The following is a 24,779-nucleotide window of genomic DNA, read 5'->3' as shown; positions in this document are numbered from 1 at the left end:
ATGATCGGTTAAAGTAGTTTTCGCGTGAAAGCGTAACAAACAAACTTACATTCACATTTATAGTATTATAGTAGGGATAGTGTGGATAAGCCATGCGTACATGAGGAACAGATATTTTCCCCTCCCCTTCTCCAGCCAGATGTCTTGATTCGCGCGGCAGGTGGGTGGATGGGAGGGAGGGAGGGCAGGCGGGGGGTAAAGTAAACGCCGCGCGAGGACGGTTGACGCGTCGCAGCTGTCGCGCGGAGTGCACAGGCGGAGGGAGAGGGGGAAGGTGGATGAAGAGGAGGGGGTAAGGAGAGGGGAGCGCGGCGTGATAGCGGGGCGTGGGTTGGCGGGGACTACCGCGCGCACCTCCGCCGCCTCCAGCCGCTAGCTGCCCCCCAAGGAGCGCACGTGCAGCCCAGTGTTGCCAACCTCTCCGCGCCGCGTCTTGCCGCCCCGCGCGTCTTGCCGCCCCGCGCCAGGATCTAGCAGCGCGCCTCAGGAGATACCGTCCCTCCAGCACAGGTGGGTCACACTGACAACAAACACGGGAAGCCTTCTTTTCACGGACGAGAGAGCCAAACGCTCGATCGTGCATCTTCGGTTTTTTTTTGTTCATTGTAAATGAATGCGGTGTTGATAAAAGGACACTAATGGTCAATTACACAATTAGGTTAAGTTAGCTACTTTTTAAATACTTTAAAAACATTGTGGACGGTTGATTTGGTTAGGATAGCTACATCAAAGATACGGAAAAAAAAGCATGAACTTCGGGGAACTTCGGGTTTTTGGCTCTCTCGTCTGTGAAAAGAAGGCTTCCCAAGAAACACGGCCCGCCCAGTCTTATTTGAAAACTCTTGAAATTATACCAACTGTAGATTAAAAAATTTACTGTTTGCAGACGACTGGGTAGGTAAGATCATGTTAAAACCTGCAAGGTTGGCAGTATATCAAGAAAAAAATAGTTCCTCGAGTTAACTTCCTTCAACAAAATCTATGTTTAAATGTTGTGTTATCCAAATGTATCATTTCCACCTCTCTCCGCAGGCCACTATGCTCGTGACAATGCTATCTATTTAGGTGCGTGGTGGAAGAATAATCAAAGTAAATCTTAAGCTACAGAATTTTTCCGTATCATCTAAGGCGAGATGGCACAGTGTAACTCGCAACGGAACTCGCATTCCGTAGGGCCGCGTTCGAATCCCAGGCCGTCAAATATTAAGGGGTTGGCCAAAATTTCCTTAATTTGTGTTGGTGTATGTTTCCATCTCCTGTGTCTTTGCTGTCGACAGTAATTAGTTGAGTTCAATAGCTTTGTTCCAGTTCACACCTCAGTTTTCGATAACATCTATTTAAACCATTTATAATCAATCGTCAGAACAGAACTGTACTGAAATAAATGCAAACAAACGTAGAGTGAATTTGAAGGAGAAGTTTTGTGTACATTAGCAGGAGCGTACGTAAAAAACTTATTCCCTTGGTTGGGAAGGAGGGGGGGGGGGTGGAAAGGGAGGCTAGAATCACTTTGCTCGCTGTTTTCTTTCAAATTCTCTCATATATATATATATATTGGTGGGAATGATAGCTTTTTTTTAGGATCTATGGGAGGGGGAATATTTTCTCCCCCCTCCCCTTTGCGTACACCCTTTCCTCACTTGGAAAAGGTATGAAAACTCAAAACGAATGGCTTACGAAATATTTATTCTTTTATTTTCAGTTTATACTTACGTGTTCATTACATTTTTCTCTCACATCAAATAATTTATTGTCTACTCAGAGGTGTTCAAAAACACTTAACAGTTATTTATAAGCCTAAATATTTTTTTTATATATTTTTATCATGCATATCTTTTTTTATGTATTTCAACTCATGTAAACATTTTTAAATAGACTTCTGATAGTCATTCACGCCAATAACTGCACTAAATTAATATGAAACGTAGCCTGTCTTCATCTGCCGCCAATGAATATATAAGTAGTTTCATGTTGTAATTTATTGACTGAAATAACACGCAACAAGAATTAACATTGTTCAGATCAGGTAGAATGTACCGTAAGTCACAGCCCATTATTTGGTTTTAGTGTTCAGGACTCCTGGCTAGTGGGTCAAAGGTCATTGGAAACTCCCGTCTAGGGTTCAGGGCCGCGTGTCGTGCCATGCCTCCTATCGCACTGCAGAAGGCAATGCGAAGACGTCGCAGAGCCGTCTCGCTCAGCCTGCCCCAGTCACGGCCCGAGACGGTGGCCTGGATGTCATCCAGCCTTCGGACATCGGCTACCCGTTCCAGTTGAAAATAGAAACGAAATCGCAAATTCAAAACTAAAAGACGAGTGATTTCGATATCTCACTGAATTATTCGCTTTGGCGCTCTTGACTTTGGCACGTTTTCTGGTGTCTTATTCTTGCAAGTTCTCTGGAAAGGGTTTTTTGACGTGACAACGTCTAATAAATCGTTGAACGCCGGCTGCACGCACGAAAAAGTGTCCCGTAACGCACATTGTCCCGTTACGCTCATTGTACGCTTGCGCCGCATCTATGTCTCTTCCACTCTATTGGAACAACCATAAATTTGACTTTTTCAAGTCACATTAAACTTGAAACACTCCCATTCGTTTCCTACTTTTCCTATCATCGTCCTATCCTTAACAGAATAACACAGATTGGAAGAAGTGAAATAGCAAACGTGTATAAAATTTATAGTTAAAATAATCTCTTCGTTAAAGTAATAAACATATTTGAATTAATGAGTGCAAATAAAAGTAAATTTATCAATTAAATTGTAGATTTCATTTCACTCCTTTGTATCCATACAAAATAGTGATAATTCAATAAAAATGATTCAATTTTATTCATAAAAGTATGCAATTATTTCATCAATGTTTTGTTATAACGTTGTCACGTTAAACTATCGTCCGTAAGCCAACTTTACAGACAACCAATTTTTTTAAAAAAGGGGGGGGGGGAGATAGGGGAGGAAGTAGAAACCGAAAACGCCATATTGGTTTGAACAGTTCTTATGGTATATCAATTGTTTAACTTTTCATATTGAAAATTTGTATTCGTTAAGTAAGAGATCTTAACATTAAATATATTTTGGAAACCCTTAACACCTACAGGGGTGGCTCCAGGGCAGGACTTTGGCCCGGGATCCCGGGCCGGTGTTTTTAATTGTTATTTATGTTTGACTAGTGTTCTGTTAAAAAATATCGACATTAATGGGAGAAAAAAGTAAAATAAAATTATTGTTATCTTGCTGGTCAATGCCTATTTCAATTCATGATTTCGTATCAGGAAAAAAAATCTTTAAAAGATTTTATTGCCTCGTATAATGATGTGATTATGTCGGAAATTAGATCTTAAGCTTTTATAAAACTGACCTGAGGATAACTCATCAGGAAATAATACCAAAATATCCTAAGATAAATGAGTAAATCCACCATTGAAAATTAGGTTCCAGTTTGGGTTAAAAAATTAATGAATTTTATGGAGAGGGCCTCCACTAAAGTAAATGGCCCAGGGTCCCACAGAACCCAGGACTGCTACTTCCATAAAATAGTGCCTAAACAATATTATTATTATTACAGTTGTAGTCATTACCAAAAATTAATTCAATAATAAACGCCAATGACCTCACAGGGTAAACTGCTCGTATAGCAACCAGTCAGTCACTCTTATTCCAGGCATTCTTCAAGTTATAAACTAATCTTGAACACGGCAGTAGATGTATTTGGTTCGTTCTGGGACAGGGGAGGGGGGAGGGGGATTCGGGGATTATGTCACTTCCTTCGACCATACACACACGAAAAAGTATCCCGTTACGTTCATCACCCATGTTGGATTACGTCACTTCCACCGGCCATACACGCACGAAAAGTGTCCCGTTATGTTCATCAGCCATGTACGCACGAAAAAATGTCCCGTTACGTAACGAACGAACGGAGGAGGACGGACAGACCAGCTCGCCAGGACGTCTCGCTCTGAAAAGTATTAGGCGGTAATAAACAGCCAGGAGGTAACGAATATAAGCCTACTTCTACACGTGTTATGAACGCCGGATACATACGGCCAGGCAACCATGTGTTTTGACGCGCTCTACTTCCACGACGCGCAACGGCACCGGCAAGTTTTTATTACTACCTCCTCTCAAGTTCTGATCTCCTAATACTTCACAGCAGAGAAGCGCTGTTGGTCGGAGCCTGTAGGTACTTCCTTCGCACACCTAACCTAACCTAACCTAACCTAACCTAAACTAACCTCACCTAACCTAATCCATATGCTAATCTATGCTAACCTAACCTAACCTAACCTAAACTAAACTAAACTAACCTCACCTAACCTAATCCATATGCTAATCTATGCTAACCTAGCCTAACCTAACCTAACCTAACCTAAACTAACCTAACCTAACCTAATCCATATGCTAATCTATGCTATGCTAACCTAACCTAACCTAACCTAAACTAAACTAAAATAAACTAAACTAAACTAAACCTAACCTAACCTAACCTAACCTAACCTAACCTAATCCATATGCTAATCTATGCTAACCTAACCTAACCTAAACTAAACTAAACTAAACTAAACTAACCTAACCTAATCCATATGCTAATCTATGCTAACCTAACCTAACCTAAACTAAACTAAACTAAACTAAACTAAACTAAAATTAACCTAACCTAACCTACCCTAACCTACCCAAACCTAACCTAACCTAACCTAACCTAACCTAATCCATATGCTAATCTATGCTAACCTAACCTAATCCATATGCTAATCTATGCTAACCTAACCTAACCTAACCTAACCTAATCCATATGCTAATCTATGCTAACCTAACCTAATCCATGCCAATCTATGCTAATCCATGTCAATCTATGCCAATCCGTATGCCAATCTATGCTAATTCGTATACCAATCTATGCTAACCTGTATGCCAATCTATGCTAATCCGTATGCCAATCTATGCTAATTTATATGTTAATCCATGCTAATCCATTTGCCATTTTGTATTTCTAGTAATTTCCACCAACTTCGAATCGTGACGTCACCGTTGCACTTTTCGTCACGGCCGCCATCTTGGATTCGAATTTTTTTTTCGAACTTCAACTTTTCGAAATTTGATGTAAACATCAGCCGCCATCTTTTGCCTTCCTTAATACATACCTAAGACGTCACATTTGAAATTAAAATTATTATACAGCCACCATCTTTAATTCCAGCACAGACTACCAGATGGCGCTAAATTCAAAAATTAGTTGCCATAGGCGAAGCCATCTTGGTCCTCAAGTTGGTTGGTAGATGTCGCTAGTATCGCGCGCCAAATTCAAATGCCAGAGGCGCCGCCATCTTTAATTCTTAAAGTTACTGCCGGAGCGCGCCACCGTCGCCATCTTTAATTCTTAAATTTACTGCCGGATGTCGCCAAGTCGGTAGCCTGTATTCACCAAGTTCTCTGTTGCCGCCATCTTTAATTCATAAAGTCGCTACCAGATGGTGCCACTGTCGGCCATCTTTAGTTCAAGGCATTGTCGCCGGATGATGACAAGTTTGAATTTAAAAAACCTACAAGTGTTATGCAATGTGTAACCAGTCGAGACAAGTCGAGATAAGTTTGGAACATGAAGCCATATTCTAAACTACGTTTAATATATATATGTATGCATTTATATGTTTAGGTTTGATGATAGAGTAATGCAAGGGAATGGCTTTTCAATTATATTTGCGACAAACAAACCATCCATCCGATTACATTATTCCAAGTAACCATATTGGATGATGACATCACCGTTGCAATTTCCGTTACGGCCGACATCTTTAAATATATTATCCGAGTTTAATGAAATTTTTTTTTTAAATTTATAAAAAAAAAAAAACTTTTACGACACTGAGCTCGGAGTCCTCGGTTCGAATCTGGTGAGGGCAAAAAAAATGGCGACCGATCCTTCCCTCGTGGTGGCTGCAGGCGGACTGACTCCCACCACTTTTTTTTCAAAGTATATATAATGTCATCTAGTATGATGCCATGTCCGCCATCTTGTATTCGATGCTGGAAGCCATCATCATTGTATCGTCAGCGAGAGTACGCTGGCGCCATGTTAGTTTAGTTCTTATCCACTAGAGTGCAGTAATCATTTATTACTGTGACACCAGACATCTTGAAATTTGGCCGCCATCTAGAAAAACCGTAATTATTTAGTTAGGAATTCAGGAAAAAATCCAAAATTCATCAAAATAATCACTCATTAACTTACATATTGATTCGATCCGCTCCAGTCCTTGGTTCGATACTATATCGATGCAATAAAGTTTAATTTTATGAAAAAAAAAATAATAATTTCAAGAAACCATGTTCAACATTCTTAAAGAGAAATAAATCCTCTACTACCATCATCCTATCAGACATCAAGACCAACATCTTTGGAATATTCGTAATAATTAACCTAGAAATTCAGGAAAAAGTTAAAAATTCATTAAATAAATTTGCAAACAATATACTGATTAATTAGGTCGACTAAGGTCCTTGGCACGATCCTGGACGAAGCTAAAATATAATTTAATTTAAATACCAGAAAAGTGTAAGGTTCGAGAAATAAAACACCACAAAGTCTTTTACAAACATAATATTTATTACACAATTTCTATCCTACTACAGGATTACTTGCGAAAGCCAGCAATCTTATAAACATTTAGCCCTGCATAGACGTGCAACGACTACTTCTTAGCTCCAACAGCTCCAAATGCTCCAACAGCTCCAACAGCTCCAAATGATCCAACTGCCTTTTCTTTCAACAGCTCCAATGATATTGGGCTACAATGGTACGAGTCTAAGAGACTACGATGCTACAAGGCTACGAGTTTAAAAGGATCTAGCTGGTTCCGAGTTAAACATGACTGTGAGACTGCATGACTAAAAGACCGCATTGCTACGAAACTACATGTCTATGAAGCTACATGGATACAAGTCTACTCGGCTCCAACACGCAATCTAACACACAGTACACACAGGAAACTGAACGTACACACAGTACACACAGGAAACGGAACGTACACACAGTACACACAGGAAACGGAACGTACACAAAGTACACACAGGAAACAAAACGTACACACAGTACACTCAGGAAACGGAACGTACACAAAGTACACACAGGAAACAGAACGTACACACAGTACACACAGGAAACTGAACGTACACACAGTACAAACAGGAAACGGAACGTACACACAGTACACACAGGAAATGGAACGTATACACAGTACACACATGAAACGGAACGTACACACAGTACACACAGGAAACGGAACGTACACACAGTACACACAGGAAACGGAACGTACACAAAGTACACACAGGAAACAAAACGTACACACAGTACACACAGGAAACGGAACGTACACAAAGTACACACAGGAAACAGAACGTACACACAGTACACACAGGAAACTGAACGTACACACAGTACAAACAGGAAACGGAACGTACACACAGTACACACAGGAAATGGAACGTATACACAGTACACACAGGAAACGGAACGTACACACAGTACACACAGGAAACAGAACGTACACACAGTACACACAGGAATCGGAACGTACACACAGTACACATAGGAAACGGAACGTACACACAGTACACACAGGAAACGGAACGTACATACATTATACACAGGAAACGGAACGTACACACAGTACACACAGGAAACGGAACGTACACACAGTACACACAGGAAACGGAACGTACACACAGTACACACAGGAAACGGAATGATCATACATACAGTAGCGGAAACACACAGGCTTAGTTGGAAATCGGAATACAAGAAATAAAAATATTAAATTTTTACTTTCAATATTTAATTACTTCTCAACATTACCCAAATACAAGTAAAAGAAGCCATTATTGTATGTAGCCAGCTCTCCTCAGTTCTTTGATTATGAAGGATATTTCTTTGATGCACGAATAGTTTCCTGCACAAAGCGAGCCATGTAGAAGTCTTAGCCGGTCAACCAATATGTTTGGATCTATCCATGACGTGTAATCAATCTCTTCTACCACCATCTTACTTGCTTGTTTATTATAAATTCTTTTATAATCACAATCGTCCCAGTGATCATAATAAGCATTATCAGATTTATTTATTATAACACGACGTTTCCATCGTTTCGGTCTCAGGACATCGCCACATTCTTCGATCTTGTCAGCTCTAGGTGCTTCATCACAGTCTATGCCTTTGTCAACAGCATCAGAGTCACTGTAACAATCACTGTAGAAGACATCCTCTTCACCCAGATTACAGTATGAATTCGCTATCGATGATGTCGAAGTGTCTTCATCGTCTTCATGCTTCCTTTCTAGGAGTCCATCATTTTTACAAAGAATGGAGGATCTACTGAATATAGGCTTGAATATATTCTCACTTTTCACGGTGTTGATACTTACATTAGTTTCAGTCTTCCCGAAGCCATTAGCATCCTTCAATTTATGTTCTTCCTCACGATCGGGTGAGCTAATACCATCACGCTCAGGACAAGGAAAATTATTGTCGTAATGCAGATCACTCTTCTTTAGTCTAGTGGATTCATCGGTGTCCTCTATGCCGTAAGTAGTCTTGACTTTACATGTTCTACCATGTCTTTTTAAGCTGTCAATTCGTGTTAACAACCTGCTACAACGATTACAGCTTAACATGTTGCGTAGTGGGTTTCTAGCACAATCATTCTTCTCATGACGTCTAGCATTCCTTCTCATGACAAAATCCTTGCCACAGTATCTACAGTGGCTTCCTTCCGATTCAGCTGCAGATAACAAACCATGATCCATGGTAGCTTCTGTGACTAATGTTAGATACAAACTGTCAGTTTTCTCCAATTGGAACCATTTCTTAAATAGAATTTTTTAAATATTTCATCAGCGAGAGTTAAGTTATCTAATGCAAAGCAAATTGATGCAAGTAGTTCTGGCTGTCATCAAAAGATGTCGCCACGTGTTGCTTGCAGGTAAATAATATCTATTTCATTAATGCGGGATGCGGAATGCTCACTATCGATCGCAAAGGAAGGTTAGTTTCGCTAGACTCCAAGGAGAAGGAAGTTCGACCTTCCTGTTAGTGCTTCTTAGATTTCTCATAGATTATTATTATTCGACTGAGAAATGATTTTTTTAAATATCCACCTGATAAAAATATTACAAGTGATGATTCAGTGGCAGAAGTTCACTAATTAAATGCAACCTTGAATAAAAATTACATGCCTCATTAAGTAAAAAAATCCTTCATGCAGAGATCAATTCCTCATCAGTAACCAGAAGCACTCGGAGAAAACCATCAGATGTCTAGTCAGGAATAATCAAAAGCACCCCGAGAAAACCATCAAAATATTGTCAAGTATAATCAGGAGCACACGGAGAAAACCACAATAATATTGTCAAGAATAATCGGAAGCACACGGAGAAAACTATCAAAATATTGACAATAATAATCAGGAGCACACGAAGAAAACCACCATAATATTGACAAGAACGAACAGGAGCACCCGGAGAAAACTACCATAATATTGACAAGAATAATAAGGAGCACACGGAGAAATCCACCATAATATTGTCAAGAATAAACGGGAGCACACTGAGAAAACCACCATAATATTGACAAGGATAATCGGAAGCACACAGAGAAAACCGCCACAAGTTTTGTTTGATATCATAAAATTACAACAAAAAAAATATTAAAAAATTAAAAATATAAACGAATAAAATTCAAAATCTGATTCTGGCTTGTACTAGAACTCTAACTTTGCACATCAAAGAGAAGTTCACAAGCTAGCAGAATCAGATTTTGAATTTTATTCGTTTATATTTTTAATTTTTTAATATTTTTTTTGTTGTAATTTTATGATATCAAACAAAACTTGTGGCGGTTTTCTCCGTGTGCTTCCGATTATCCTTGTCAATATTATGGTGGTTTTCTCAGTGTGCTCCCGTTTATTCTTGACAATATTATGGTGGATTTCTCCGTGTGCTCCTTATTATTCTTGTCAATATTATGGTAGTTTTCTCCGGGTGCTCCTGTTCGTTCTTGTCAATATTATGGTGGTTTTCTTCGTGTGCTCCTGATTATTATTGTCAATATTTTGATAGTTTTCTCCGTGTGCTTCCGATTATTCTTGACAATATTATTGTGGTTTTCTCCGTGTGCTCCTGATTATACTTGACAATATTTTGATGGTTTTCTCGGGGTGCTTTTGATTATTCCTGACTAGACATCTGATGGTTTTCTCCGAGTGCTTCTGGTTACTGATGAGGAATTGATCTCTGCATGAAGGATTTTTTTACTTAATGAGGCATGTAATTTTTATTCAAGGTTGCATTTAATTAGTGAACTTCTGCCACTGAATCATCACTTGTAATATTTTTATCAGGTGGATATTTAAAAAAATCATTTCTCAGTCGAATAATAATAATCTATGAGAAATCTAAGAAGCACTAACAGGAAGGTCGAACTTCCTTCTCCTTGGAGTCTAGCGAAACTAACCTTCCTTTGCGATCGATAGTGAGCATTCCGCATCCCGCATTAATGAAATAGATATTATTTACCTGCAAGCAACACGTGGCGACATCTTTTGATGACAGCCAGAACTACTTGCATCAATTTGCTTTGCATTAGATAACTTAACTCTCGCTGATGAAATATTTAAAAAATTCTATTTAAGAAATGGTTCCAATTGGAGAAAACTGACAGTTTGTATCTAACATTAGTCACAGAAGCTACCATGGATCATGGTTTGTTATCTGCAGCTGAATCGGAAGGAAGCCACTGTAGATACTGTGGCAAGGATTTTGTCATGAGAAGGAATGCTAGACGTCATGAGAAGAATGATTGTGCTAGAAACCCACTACGCAACATGTTAAGCTGTAATCGTTGTAGCAGGTTGTTAACACGAATTGACAGCTTAAAAAGACATGGTAGAACATGTAAAGTCAAGACTACTTACGGCATAGAGGACACCGATGAATCCACTAGACTAAAGAAGAGTGATCTGCATTACGACAATAATTTTCCTTGTCCTGAGCGTGATGGTATTAGCTCACCCGATCGTGAGGAAGAACATAAATTGAAGGATGCTAATGGCTTCGGGAAGACTGAAACTAATGTAAGTATCAACACCGTGAAAAGTGAGAATATATTCAAGCCTATATTCAGTAGATCCTCCATTCTTTGTAAAAATGATGGACTCCTAGAAAGGAAGCATGAAGACGATGAAGACACTTCGACATCATCGATAGCGAATTCATACTGTAATCTGGGTGAAGAGGATGTCTTCTACAGTGATTGTTACAGTGACTCTGATGCTGTTGACAAAGGCATAGACTGTGATGAAGCACCTAGAGCTGACAAGATCGAAGAATGTGGCGATGTCCTGAGACCGAAACGATGGAAACGTCGTGTTATAATAAATAAATCTGATAATGCTTATTATGATCACTGGGACGATTGTGATTATAAAAGAATTTATAATAAACAAGCAAGTAAGATGGTGGTAGAAGAGATTGATTACACGTCATGGATAGATCCAAACATATTGGTTGACCGGCTAAGACTTCTACATGGCTCGCTTTGTGCAGGAAACTATTCGTGCATCAAAGAAATATCCTTCATAATCAAAGAACTGAGGAGAGCTGGCTACATACAATAATGGCTTCTTTTACTTGTATTTGGGTAATGTTGAGAAGTAATTAAATATTGAAAGTAAAAATTTAATATTTTTATTTCTTGTATTCCGATTTCCAACTAAGCCTGTGTGTTTCCGCTACTGTATGTATGATCATTCCGTTTCCTGTGTGTACTGTGTGTACGTTCCGTTTCCTGTGTGTACTGTGTGTACGTTCCGTTTCCTGTGTGTACTGTGTGTACGTTCCGTTTCCTGTGTATAATGTATGTACGTTCCGTTTCCTGTGTGTACTGTGTGTACGTTCCGTTTCCTATGTGTACTGTGTGTACGTTCCGATTCCTGTGTGTACTGTGTGTACGTTCTGTTTCCTGTGTGTACTGTGTGTACGTTCCGTTTCCTGTGTGTACTGTGTATACGTTCCATTTCCTGTGTGTACTGTGTGTACGTTCCGTTTCCTGTTTGTACTGTGTGTACGTTCAGTTTCCTGTGTGTACTGTGTGTACGTTCTGTTTCCTGTGTGTACTTTGTGTACGTTCCGTTTCCTGTGTGTACTGTGTGTACGTTTTGTTTCCTGTGTGTACTTTGTGTACGTTCCGTTTCCTGTGTGTACTGTGTGTACGTTCCGTTTCCTGTGTGTACTGTGTGTACGTTCCGTTTCATGTGTGTACTGTGTATACGTTCCATTTCCTGTGTGTACTGTGTGTACGTTCCGTTTCCTGTTTGTACTGTGTGTACGTTCAGTTTCCTGTGTGTACTGTGTGTACGTTCTGTTTCCTGTGTGTACTTTGTGTACGTTCCGTTTCCTGAGTGTACTGTGTGTACGTTTTGTTTCCTGTGTGTACTTTGTGTACGTTCCGTTTCCTGTGTGTACTGTGTGTACGTTCCGTTTCCTGTGTGTACTGTGTGTACGTTCAGTTTCCTGTGTGTACTGTGTGTTAGATTGCGTGTTGGAGCCGAGTAGACTTGTATCCATGTAGCTTCATAGACATGTAGTTTCGTAGCAATGCGGTCTTTTAGTCATGCAGTCTCACAGTCATGTTTAACTCGGAACCAGCTAGATCCTTTTAAACTCGTAGCCTTGTAGCATCGTAGTCTCTTAGACTCGTACCATTGTAGCCCAATATCATTGGAGCTGTTGAAAGAAAAGGCAGTTGGATCATTTGGAGCTGTTGGAGCTGTTGGAGCATTTGGAGCTGTTGGAGCTAAGAAGTAGTCGTTGCACGTCTATGCAGGGCTAAATGTTTATAAGATTGCTGGCTTTCGCAAGTAATCCTGTAGTAGGATAGAAATTGTGTAATAAATATTATGTTTGTAAAAGACTTTGTGGTGTTTTATTTCTCGAACCTTACACTTTTCTGGTATTTAAATTAAATTATATTTTAGCTTCGTCCAGGATCGTGCCAAGGACCTTAGTCGACCTAATTAATCAGTATATTGTTTGCAAATTTATTTAATGAATTTTTAACTTTTTCCTGAATTTCTAGGTTAATTATTACGAATATTCCAAAGATGTTGGTCTTGATGTCTGATAGGATGATGGTAGTAGAGGATTTATTTCTCTTTAAGAATGTTGAACATGGTTTCTTGAAATTATTATTTTTTTTTTCATAAAATTAAACTTTATTGCATCGATATAGTATCGAACCAAGGACTGGAGCGGATCGAATCAATATGTAAGTTAATGAGTGATTATTTTGATGAATTTTGGATTTTTTCCTGAATTCCTAACTAAATAATTACGGTTTTTCTAGATGGCGGCCAAATTTCAAGATGTCTGGTGTCACAGTAATAAATGATTACTGCACTCTAGTGGATAAGAACTAAACTAACATGGCGCCAGCGTACTCTCGCTGACGATACAATGATGATGGCTTCCAGCATCGAATACAAGATGGCGGACATGGCATCATACTAGATGACATTATATATACTTTGAAAAAAAAGTGGTGGGAGTCAGTCCGCCTGCAGCCACCACGAGGGAAGGATCGGTCGCCATTTTTTTTGCCCTCACCAGATTCGAACCGAGGACTCCGAGCTCAGTGTCGTAAAAGTTTTTTTTTTTTTATAAATTTAAAAAAAAAATTTCATTAAACTCGGATAATATATTTAAAGATGTCGGCCGTAACGGAAATTGCAACGGTGATGTCATCATCCAATATGGTTACTTGGAATAATGTAATCGGATGGATGGTTTGTTTGTCGCAAATATAAATGAAAAGCCATTCCCTTGCATTACTCTATCATCAAACCTAAACATATAAATGCATACATATATATATTAAACGTAGTTTAGAATATGGCTTCATGTTCCAAACTTATCTCGACTTGTCTCGACTGGTTACACATTGCATAACACTTGTAGGTTTTTTAAATTCAAACTTGTCATCATCCGGCGACAATGCCTTGAACTAAAGATGGCCGACAGTGGCACCATCTGGTAGCGACTTTATGAATTAAAGATGGCGGCAACAGAGAACTTGGTGAATACAGGCTACCGACTTGGCGACATCCGGCAGTAAATTTAAGAATTAAAGATGGCGACGGTGGCGCGCTCCGGCAGTAACTTTAAGAATTAAAGATGGCGGCGCCTCTGGCATTTGAATTTGGCGCGCGATACTAGCGACATCTACCAACCAACTTGAGGACCAAGATGGCTTCGCCTATGGCAACTAATTTTTGAATTTAGCGCCATCTGGTAGTCTGTGCTGGAATTAAAGATGGTGGCTGTATAATAATTTTAATTTCAAATGTGACGTCTTAGGTATGTATTAAGGAAGGCAAAAGATGGCGGCTGATGTTTACATCAAATTTCGAAAAGTTGAAGTTCGAAAAAAAAATTCGAATCCAAGATGGCGGCCGTGACGAAAAGTGCAACGGTGACGTCACGATTCGAAGTTGGTGGAAATTACTAGAAATACAAAATGGCAAATGGATTAGCATGGATTAACATATAAATTAGCATAGATTGGCATACGGATTAGCATAGATTGGCATACAGGTTAGCATAGATTGGTATACGAATTAGCATAGATTGGCATACGGATTGGCATAGATTGACATGGATTAGCATAGATTGGCATGGATTAGGTTAGGTTAGCATAGATTAGCATATGGATTAGGTTAGGTTAGGTTAGGTTAGGTTAGCATAGATTAGCATATGGATTAGGTTAGGTTAGCATAGATTAGCATATGGATTAGGTTAGGTTAGGTTAGGTTAGGTTAGGTTTGGGTAGGTTAGGGTAGGTTAGGTTAGGTTAATTTTAGTTTAGTTTAGTTTAGTTTAGGTTAGGTTAGGTTAGCATAGATTAGCATATGGATTAGGTTAGGTTAGTTTAGTTTAGTTTAGTTTAGTTTAGGTTAGGTTAGGTTAGCATAGATTAGCATATGGATTAGGTTAGGTTAGGTTAGGTTAGGTTAGCATAGATTAGCATATGGATTAGGTTAGGTTAGGTTAGGTTAGGTTTAGTTTAGTTTATTTTAGTTTAGTTTAGGTTAGGTTAGGTTAGGTTAGGTTAGCATAGCATAGATTAGCATATGGATTAGGTTAGGTTAGGTTAGTTTAGGTTAGGTTAGGTTAGGTTAGGCTAGGTTAGCATAGATTAGCATATGGATTAGGTTAGGTGAGGTTAGTTTAGTTTAGTTTAGGTTAGGTTAGGTTAGGTTAGGTTAGGTTAGCATAGATTAGCATATGGATTAGGTTAGGTGAGGTTAGTTTAGGTTAGGTTAGGTTAGGTTAGGTTAGGTGTGCGAAGGAAGTACCTACAGGCTCCGACCAACAGCGCTTCTCTGCTGTGAAGTATTAGGAGATCAGAACTTGAGAGGAGGTAGTAATAAAAACTTGCCGGTGCCGTTGCGCGTCGTGGAAGTAGAGCGCGTCAAAACACATGGTTGCCTGGCCGTATGTATCCGGTGTTCATAACACGTGTAGAAGTAGGCTTATATTCGTTACCTCCTGGCTGTTTATTACCGCCTAATACTTTTCAGAGCGAGACGTCCTGGCGAGCTGGTCTGTCCGTCCTCCTCCGTTCGTTCGTTACGTAACGGGACATTTTTTCGTGCGTACATGGCTGATGAACATAACGGGACACTTTTTCGTGCGTGTATGGCCGGTGGAAGTGACGTAATCCAACATGGGTGATGAACGTAACGGGATACTTTTTCGTGTGTGTATGGTCGAAGGAAGTGACATAATCCCCGAATCCCCCTCCCCCCTCCCCTGTCCCAGAACGAACCAAATACATCTACTCACGGCCAAATTTTGAAAATCAAAAGATAGAAAAAAAGTTAAGGCCTAAACCAATGTGGCGTATTTCGGATCCCATTTCTCCCCTAACTACTGGTGTATGAAACTACTGTTTGTAAAATATCTCACGGATACACCCATAGAAAAATTTAAATTAATATTGAAAATGTGCAAAAAAAAATGGTTTCGGACCATCCGCATGGATGAAATTACAAGGTTGCATGACCGCTACAAAAACAATATAAATTTATTGGGGTTAAGCGAAGTGACGTACCGAACAAAAAGTCACAATTATCCAAGAAAAAAAAGTGGATACACTATTTTTTTTAATTCTCGTGGATAACTTTAAATTAAAAACTGTTTGCCCATGTTTTCGAAAAAAAAATTCGAAAACTTCGTTTGAAAATGTAGATTGTAATAGTGGAATTTCAGTTACAGTTATGCACATCATATTGCAATCTCTGATATTTCCTTCGAGAACACAAAGGAGAATCCGTTCCAAAAGAAACAAGACTTCAAGATACAAAAATGTGTCTTGAATATTGCCTACATTCTTCGCAAAACAAAAAAAAATTGGTTGTCTGTAATGTCGGTTTACAGACGATAATTTAACGTGACAACGTCATAACAAAACATTGATGAAATGATTGCATACTTTATGAATAAAATTGAATCATTTTTATTTTAATAATAAAAGAATAAATACTTTAAATTGTACTAGTAAGCAGATTTTTAAAATACAAGAATAATTAACATTTATTGCCGAAATTGTTGTTGTAATAAGCAATGAAAACCACATTAACTTTTCACTTCTCTTTATAAACAGTCGAGTGGAAGAGAGATAGATGCGGCGCAAGCGTACAATGAGCGTAACGGGACACAGCGTAACGGAGCAATGTGCCAAACGGGACACAGCGTAACGGAACAATGTGCGTAACGGGACACTTTTTCGTGCGTGCAGCTTACGTTCATCGATTTATTAGACGTTGTCACGTCAAAAACCTTAAACCTAACTTTGTCGAGTAAACGTGTTAACCACAACTCAGGCTTTGAAATATTCAGATGTTTTTATTTTTGTCTGTAAGCCGAGGCACGCCCGGTGTAAAGATAGGCACGCTGGCCTCCCAGGTACCACTTGGGAAACTAAATACCGGTTCCTTCCAGGAGTCTCGACTCCTTCATTAGACGCCACGCGAACCTGAGTGCGCGTGCACAGGCCAAGGCGAACAGTTCCCGAGGAGAGCCGCGTTCGTGTTGATATAGAGAAGCCTAAGATGTACATCAAGTTCTGTCCATGCCCGAACACGCCCGAATATTCACCTTCGGCCAATCTCGGAATTTGTTTTATTTTTGCGCAGGAAAAATGAATTCAAATAATAAAAGTGGTCGGTTAGGTTAGCTACATTAAAACACTTTAAAACACTATGGACTTTTAGTTAGGTTAGTATAGCTACATTAAAATAAACAGAGAAATATAAATACATATAAATAAACCCGAGGTTGGCCGAAGGTGAATATTCGGTAGTGTTCGGGCAGGGACAGAACTTGATGTACATCTTAGGCTTCCCGTTGATATAAGTACTCATTTCTGTGACCCGTTTCTGAAAGTTAAATTTAAAGATTATATTATGTGATATGTATCTATTAATGAAAAGTTAAAATTGCTATATAAATTAATATGTTTTAATTTTGACTGTTCTATATGTATGTAGAAACGCAACATAGAAAATATTTAAATCGTGTGAAAATGCGAATTTTATACTTTATATATAACTCATTGTTTAAATTAAAATATAGTATGTTTTAACAAATTAATTAAAACCTTATATTATATATATGACCTAAATTAAATGTTTTGAAAATTTTTTTAGTAGTTGCAGCAGTACTTTTTTAAAAAAATAAGTCTGCATATTGTGTATTCCTTACTGTGGCCTTATGATAAATTTTTACTCTGTTGCCACCTCAAGCAAGGAATTTTTGGTGATCTTGTTTAATCAGAGATTAATTTTCAAACATTGAATCTTCAGAATAAGATAATTATTTTTACTATCAGTACTTCACGTGACAACTATGGAGTATTTGGTTTTTCTGGTGTACTATTCGGTAGTGTGGTGTTGCATTACCAAAACGTTAATTAGGGTAGTGAACAGGATTGGAAAAAAAAACTGGTTAAAAAAAATACAAACAATAAGTTGATTTGTTTAAACCAGTTTTTTAAAAGCTTAAACCAGGTTTTATTTAATGTATCGTGTTATTTTGATTCTCAGCATGTTCAAATGAAAGTCTTCGAACATCCCGCTTTCTGCCACTCATGTTGAACCAGAAAAGTCATATCATTAAAAAACAGAAGTCCAGTAAATCTGCGCATCTGACTGGGACGTCATAGAATGAATGTTTCTCACAGTGGGGATTTACTGTAAAGTCTGGAATTTTCCGAAATTATAATACAATAGGAATTAACTATTGTTTTTATATTTAGAGGAGTTTTTAACGGGGTACAATTTACAACGTATTCAGATAATTTAAATGACAATACATTGATTAGTATATATACTTTATTTGTTCCTATAAATCACAAGAAACATTAATAAGCAAACTTTTGTTGTTATTACAGCGTAATTAGAACTTTCGTTAAAAAAAAATATTTTATTTAAAAATACATAATTTTTTGGTTTGAACCATTGTGGTTTGAATCAGCCAACCCTGGAAGTGAAGGTGTATGCAGTGCCGACCGGACCTCTAGCCGGGGGTAAATAAACGTGTGTTAAGTTGGCGACCACACATTGAAAAATCAAGGTCAAAATTTGTCAAAAATTAGTGCTCAATTAGTGCTTAATTTGTGCCGTAGAAAACAGAATATGTGCTGCATTACGTAAAAAGTTATAGCATATAGTAAGTTGTCGCCAACTTGACGTCAAGTTACTATATGCTATAACCTTTTACGTAATGCAGCACAAATTCTGTTTTCTACGGCACAAATAAATTAAGCACTAACTGAATACTAATTTTTGACAAACTTTGACCTTGTAATTCCAATGTGTGGTCGCCAACTTGACACACGTGGCAAATAAACGTGCCTGGAATGTGGGTCTCGCCTGTGGTTCGCCTGACGGGACGGATTCCAGCCCTACGGCGTGACCTTGGCGGCCCGCCAGTGCGCGCACGTGTCGCGGCGGCTTTCACCGCCTCTGTGCCGTCTGTGCCGTCTGTGCCGTCTGTGCCGTCTGTGCCGTCTGTGCTGATCGCGGTCGGACAGGAGGTGATAAGGGATACGTTCCCCTTCACCCCCTCCCCAAGAAATACATAATTATTTATAAAAAAATAGGTTGTCTGTAAAGTCGGTTTACGGACGATAGTTTAACGTGACAACGTCATAACAAAACATTGATGAAATTATTGCAAACTTTTATGAATAAAATTAAATCATTTTTATTGAATTATCACTAGGTATTTTGTATGGATACAAAGGAGGAGTGAAATGAAATCTACATTTTATTGATATATTTACAATTTAATTGATAAATTTACTTTTATTTGCACTCATTAATTCAAATATGTTTATTACTTTAACGAACAGATTATTTTAACAATAACTTTTATACATGTTTGCTATTTAACTTCTTCCAATCTGTGTTATTCTGTTAAGGATAGGACGATGATAGGAAAAGTAGGAAACGAATGGGAGTGTTTAAAGTTTAATGTGTCTCGAAAAAGTCAAATCGATGGTTGTTCCAATCGAGTGGAAGAGAGATAGATGCGGCGCAAGCGTAAAATGAGCGTAACGGGACAATGTGCGTAACGGGACACTTTATCGTGCGTGCAGCCGGCGTTCATCGATTTATTAGACGTTATCACGTCAAAAACAAGTTCCCACCAACAAAGGAAAAGAATTTGAAAGCAAACAGCTGGTAAAGTTATTCTATTTCCCCCCCCCCCCCCTTCCCATCTTCCTCTTCGAGAATAAATTCTGCTTACGCTCATGATTTGGCGTTTATCGAAAGTTTTTAACCTACCAGAGGAACCAGCTTCCATAGAATATCCCTTACAAAGCAAATGCTTGTTGTTTGTTTTCCAAATCTGACAAGCCACTTGGAGTTGTTTACGAACACTAGCCGGTGAAAGACAGCGACGAAAGGATACGTATGCCGTCGGAAATATATTTTTTTTTTTTAGAAGTGTCAGATGGCTTTTGTATTTAAGTATGTTTTATATATTGTTATAACTATGTACCTGTACATTACTTAAATACTATTTTTTATTTAATGATATTTTCATTTATTCATGTAACAATGTTATAATATAATAATTTGTACGTTTTTTGTTTATATTTTAATAAATTGATCTTTTTAGCTTTCATCTTTATATAACTAATTTAAAGTATCTTAGGTTATATTTTATATATTTATTTCTCAGTTATTATACATTTACAAATGTTTACAATCGTCAAAATACCGAATGCAATTTGAAGTGACTAGAAGCACTCACATACAAGCTTGCTTTCGTGAGTGCTAAATTCCCTGGTTAATTAAGTGAATATTGTTAACTAAGTGTAAAAAATGGGAAATATATTATTATTATTATTTGTGAAAATTAACATTAAACAGACCTTGGCTGTTTCTGGATGCCTCTTTAATGGATCCTTGAAGGATGTCAGCCATTTTTGTTGACTCTCACATAATCACCTATTCAGTCTCTTGTGAAAGGACGAGTCATTCACGTCCTTGCAAGCATCCTCGTGGCATTACAGTAGTTTGTGGCGCTACCTTTTAGTGATAATGTAACTTTAGTTAAGCCAGCGCACTGTCGTCTACACATTTTTTTTTGTGTTTATTTACTACTCTGAAATGATTAATGACTATCTTGAACGCATAAATATTGAAACTAGAGTGAGAAAAATTTGTAAACGCAAACAAATGACTGTGGAAATTTTTTTTATTTGTTGTTACAGCAGGTTGTGTTAGCGTCGAAAGGATTTGGATATCCTTTCACCGCTGGTTACTCGCTAAATGGTGTTAAAAGACTGCTTCGTTTAAGGGCCACGTCTTTACTGTTCGGAAATTGTTGGGTGAAAATTTTAATGGGTGACGGGGAACGACGAAACAACCAAATTTTGTTGAGGAATGTCCGGAAACCCAACCCTGTAAAGTAACAAAAGCGTGGCGAGTAGCGCGTCAAATGTGAATTCCGCGCGCATTTAGGCGCTACTCCGCTGGCCGAGAGGACGGTAAGCAGGCGAAGATCCGGGATCAGAACCAGCGACCAGCCGACTTGTGTGCAGAACCGCGAGTGGTTTGTTGTGGCGTGCCTGCATGCTGGACTTCGGGCGTTCACTGTGGCCACGGCTCTGAGGGTGCAGAATTAGGGAAGCCTTCTTTTCACTGACGAGAGAGCCAAACCTCCGATCGTGCTTCTTCGGGATTTTTTTTTTTTGTTCGTTGTAAAAGGTTAGGTTAGCTACATTATAAATACTTTAAAACATTGTGGACGGTTGATTTGGTTAGGATAGCTACATTTAAAGATACTGTGAAATCATGTAAACGTTTTCCTAGCCCTGGATGGCTACATATTAAAAAGTTATTTGCTAAGGAACCATAAAATGATTTTACAGTATTTTTTATGTAGCTATACTTACCTAATACAACCAACCATCCACAATGTTTTAAAGTATTTATAATGTAGCTAACCTATCCTAATCGACCGCAAAATTTAATTCCAAACCGGTTTATACAATGAGATAGAACGAAAAAAAAAAAGCGAGAATGAACTTCGGGGAACTTCGGTTGTAGCTCAGGCTTCCCACAGAAACGGCATAGCAGACTTTGCGGGCGCAGAGACGGCCTTTACGCACACGGTGTACGGAGAGGCGAGAGAAATTGCAGCAAGGAGCAGTAGTGCGCATTTACCAAAGGGCGCTTTCGCAACAGACGTGTACCCTGAAACCCTGTGACTTTCCGACCACGCTGTACACCAGACTGCTGGTCGCCAGTTCTGAGCCCGGCTTGTAGTCTGTTTCCCGCTGAGCTTTGAACGCCACGGCGCGCTGCGATCGCGCGTCTTCTCGGCCAGTGGGGTCAGCGCCTGATGCGCGCGAAATTCAAATTTAACCCGCCACTGGTCACACTTGTATCTTCGCGAGATTGCGTTTTTCGAACACGTGTTCCCTTGACGAATATATATATATATATATATATTTTTTGGCATTCCCTGTCATCCATTCAATTTATGTCACGCATTTTCGCAAACATTCTCTATGATGACGATGATCACAAAATTGTCGTCTGGGCATGGTCCCAACACTCCCAACATTGTCGTACGATCTGCCAGTAGAAGAGTTGAAATGGATGTGTATACGGAATTTGGTTGGAGTGCTTTCGTGATTGGAAAGGAAGTCGCATGGATCGGAAATGTGTAACCGCGGTGCTGCCATCTGTGACGCATGGCGCGAACCAAACTGCACAACGCCAAAGGAAAACTTTATAGTATTAACGGTTTAGTGAAGTTTAACTAGATGGGCAGTATTTTAATAAAATTTCCTTTTAAAAAATCAGGTCCAAAGCCCTTAGGTCGCCCTAGCCAAAGCGGCCCAGGTTAAACCTGCATAGACTCAGGGAAAAAACTTGGGTCATGAGGGGATCAATTAACATGCATTAAACCGGGGGGAAATGCCCAGGTGAGAAGTGTTTGGCAGGGCAGAGAAAAACTGTCGTGCAGCGGTTTAAGAACTTGGGCCTTTTATGTCCTGCGTTGATTTAGTTGTGCAGTATTGGGTTGCGATGCCAGGGGTTTATTTATTCCTACCGCGGGAATGTGCGAGCGAGCGGGTCGTTACCACAACGCCGAACGAACAATAACGCCGAATACCATAACGCCGAATGCCAAATTGACCGCAACGCCGACAGTTAGAAAACTGCTGTGTACCACAACGCCGAAATACAGTAACGCCGAAAAATGTTAAATGTATCTTAACGCCGAAATACCCTAACCTAACCTAGGCTAGCCTAACCTAACCTAACCTAACCTAACCTAACTTTACCTTACCTTACCTTACCTTACCTTACCTTACCTTACCTTACTTAACCTAACCTAACCTTTGTGGCAGTCCTGCAATGGCATTTTTCGGCGTTAATGTATTTCGTCGTTATGGTACACAGCAGTTTTCTAGCTGTCGGCGTTGTAGTAAATTTGACATTCGGCGTTATGGTTTTCGGCGTTATTTTACGTTCGGCGTTGTGGTGCGTCCCCCGAGCGAGCCGCCAACTGCAGATGTGTTCGGAATGTATCTGAGGCGAGTGCTGGGTAACAGGCGTCCTGTTCAGTGTAGTGAGTGGTCTTAACTGTGTTACTGCGCAGCTATCTCGTCGTCAGAGCACGCCCCGTGTCTGATGCCACGCCCCTTCGCGCCCGCATCACCCGCCTTGTCACGCGAGGCTCGGCTGAAGACGTCCCTCGGTGCGACAGCCACAAGGTCGACTCCAGCGCCCGCATCACGCGCCCACTCGTCCTTACGTCCGCCGACCTCTCGCCGAGCATGGCTTCGCAGGAGGGCGTTCATGTCGCGACACCACGCCACGCCAGCCCCCAAGCATACTGTCACTTTGTTGCTGGGAGTGGAGTAACATCTCGGCATTTTCCATCGGCACGCTTCTTTCTGCTTTTCGAGCAGCTAGTTCCGAAGGTCCGATCAGTCTACGAAGCGACATTGTTGATAACTGCATGATTTACTCAATTAATTAGTCAGAATGGTGAAAATTATTGGTATCACTAGGAATAAATTTTTAAATCATCCGCACCTAAATCTGTCAACATAAGAGCAAACACCTATACGCTCTTCGTGTGCTGTCGCCTTCTTAAGACGCGTGTTCCTCTTTTCGCAATAGTATTTTTCGCACTAGCTCAAAAAACTTGTCACTTGACATAAATAAAATACTGAAAAAAAAGTTTTATCATCCTTGGAGAAAAACTGGAAACAGATGACGAAATTCGCCGTGCTCATGTCTCTTTAAATTTATATTATGAGCCCAGAATCTTGGCAAACGTTTAACTAACCCGCCTCACGGAACCAGTGTAATATATTTCTTCGTCATTATAACTTGTGATTTTTAACAATATGTACCACTACTTCACGTGTATGACGTCATGTTTGGCTATGCCGAACAAGTTCACGTCCTGTTTGTAGTAGAGAGTTAAGCCGAGGCCACACGGGAATCTACGCTATGTTCGCTATGTTTGCTATGTTCGCTATGTTTGCTATGTTCGCTATGTTCGCTATGTTTGCTATGTTCGCTGCGCCAGGTGGCCAGAGTCCAGGGCCCCCACATGGCCGGTGCTACCGTTGCTACGGCAACGGGGCCCATGGGTCTAGGGGGCCTGCGAAGGAAAGAAAGAAAAAACTTAAAACAAAAAAGTAGTCAATTTTAAATAAATCATAGAAAACAATTAAACAGTAAGGCCTATAAATTTAGTTACCGATGAAATATTACACCAAAGTAATATTATTCGGAATATGCTGTGCGTACAGAACGTGTCTAAATCTACAACTGTGAGTAACAAAACCACCACCAATTGACGTGACACCATGTTGACAGTGCAGAACACTTACACTCATTTATTTGCCATTATTCAAAATAAATTTACGTTGACAATCGAAACACTGACTTAAAACCAGTTTTAATGTGATTAAAAAATAATTGTGAAAAGGTTAAAAAAATATAACTAAAACAATTTACATAAAGGAAAAATAACATTTTATTATCTCTGTTAGAAAAAAAAGGGGGGGGGGCATAATGACTTCTAGCAACGGGGCCCAAATAATGATGTGGGGGGTCTGGGCCAGACAGGATAGTCTAGTTCGCGATGTCGGAGAACCGTGGGCTTCGAGTGATG

At 39.4% G+C, this 24,779-nt stretch overlaps 1 protein-coding gene across 3 annotated transcripts in view; it reads left to right on the top strand.

The window, feature by feature from the left end:
* The window catches only part of LOC134530187 (uncharacterized), a 154,924-nt gene that overhangs the window by 60,664 nt on the left and 69,481 nt on the right, over positions 1-24,779 (top strand). The window contains exon 1 of one of the 3 annotated variants that reach the window (XM_063364842.1): positions 354-510. The exons of the other annotated variants lie outside the window; for them this stretch is intronic. The gene's annotated coding sequence lies outside the window, so the exon portion shown is untranslated. Of the gene's footprint in view, positions 1-353; positions 511-24,779 lie in introns of those variants that run through there. 3 annotated transcript variants of the gene reach the window in all.

Source organism: Bacillus rossius, chromosome 3 (assembly GCF_032445375.1).
Source record: "Bacillus rossius redtenbacheri isolate Brsri chromosome 3, Brsri_v3, whole genome shotgun sequence".
In the NCBI taxonomy this organism is placed as follows: domain Eukaryota; kingdom Metazoa; phylum Arthropoda; class Insecta; order Phasmatodea; family Bacillidae; genus Bacillus; species Bacillus rossius.
This window is presented reverse-complemented; position numbering and strand designations above follow the sequence as displayed.